Raw genomic sequence first — 1795 nt, forward strand, 5'->3', positions numbered from 1 at the left:
CCCTCAGCTCTTACTCCGAGGTACAAAGACATAGAGCAAATGGGTGGGACTAGGAACGCAAGACAAAGGGATGCCCCATATTATGCCTTCCAGATATGCTGGTTCAAAGATGCCCCAGGGTAAGAAATGCAGTACAGAAAATTAAACATTACTAATGTGGCATATCTGGGAAACCAGGCCATGGAAATAAAGTACTGGGATTTCCCTATATAATAAAAACCCCTTAGATAGAGAGGTGGATTTAAAAGTATATGCCAAGCTAAAATTAATACAGCAGAAGCCCTTGACTGTAAAATCAGGTTGTGGTAGACATAAATAAGATGGGTTCACTGGTCATGCTACAGCTGAACCAAACAGTGGGTCCTAGAAATTGATTAGCTAACCTACAAGATTTTTAGTACATGCTGAAACAGTGAGCTTGAATGTACATTAAGGTATCTGTCTGATGGAGTGGATGATGAGCAAGATAGTTTCACACGGATAGGAAACTTTTTAAATGCATATATTGTTCATCCCTTTCTAACTTGCTTCCATAGGAAGTTTTTGAATCTTGGTTTCTACAATTTTCATTCCTAATGTAGAGGAAAATGTCTACATTCTCTTCCCAACACAATAAATTTTTATCAAACTCACAGCATGCATTTCTTCCATAAAAGAAAAGAAAAAAAATCCAAATATACTCAAAACTGGGATTTCCCTTAGCTGGTTGTTCTTGCCATAACCCAACACACTCCTGCACAAGGGTACACGAGAAAGCCTGCCAGATACGCTTTAAAGGGTAAATATCGTTATTGTAGATGAAGCTCATAACCTTCTGGAAAAACTATTTGCCAACATCCACTCAGTTTACATCAGTCACGGGCAGGTTAATGAAATCTTTTTTGGTTGTAAAATTATTTAATGTTCATATTGATTCAGCATACATTTTTTTCCTGTTTTGGAATAATGTGTAAGATGTTTACAGTGGAAGCAAGAAGGAAAAAACATGTAAATATTTATTTTCTGAAATGAATAAAAGAAAAGTTTTCTCAAAAACATTTTTTATGTTTTGTGAAAATGTGTTTTTCAGTTTATCTGGAGCACGTGCCACAGCTTAAAGCCAGTATTTGGTACGTTACAGCAAAAAGGGCTTTCCTCCAAAAGAACTTGTTTGTTACATCAAGCAGATTCATTTCTTCCATTTAATGCTCTGATGAAACTTCTTAGTGGAGGTAATATAATGCACAGTTATATAACAATATTTCTTTCTGCCATAAATGAAAATATAAAGGTAAAACATAGCTGTTTACTTTTTTATACATATAGATATATGATTAACATTTTTCATTTAAATAAATATAGGCAGTAGCCTTGTACACTGGCTGTTTTGTGGAATCCATATGTTCAGTTTTTTTAGGATGTTTACATTTATGCTTTTAGGATGTAGAATGGGAAAATACTAATTACACATTCTATTACCTTTTTTTGATTTGGAATGAATATATTTTTCGGCATTATTTCCTTATTAGCAGGTACACAAAAGTATTGGTGCCCCTGAACAACAACAGCAACAAAGGGGCCAGCTGCCTGGCAACCAAAAGTATCAGTTTCTCGTATGCCTTACAGTGCCATTCCTTCTTGGCCGAGACTCTCACTGACAATTTGAAAACATCTTTCAAACTTATACACAATACCATTGAACAGAGGGAAGATTGCCCACAAGGTATGAAAAGGACAGTGAAAAAATAATCTTCATAGTAAGCTTAGGAAGAGGGAAATGAGGTTTACATGTTAATTCTCTTGATATGTTGGATAT

This window comes from Penaeus monodon, chromosome 21 (assembly GCF_015228065.2).
Source record: "Penaeus monodon isolate SGIC_2016 chromosome 21, NSTDA_Pmon_1, whole genome shotgun sequence".
Taxonomy (NCBI): Eukaryota; Metazoa; Arthropoda; class Malacostraca; order Decapoda; family Penaeidae; genus Penaeus; species Penaeus monodon.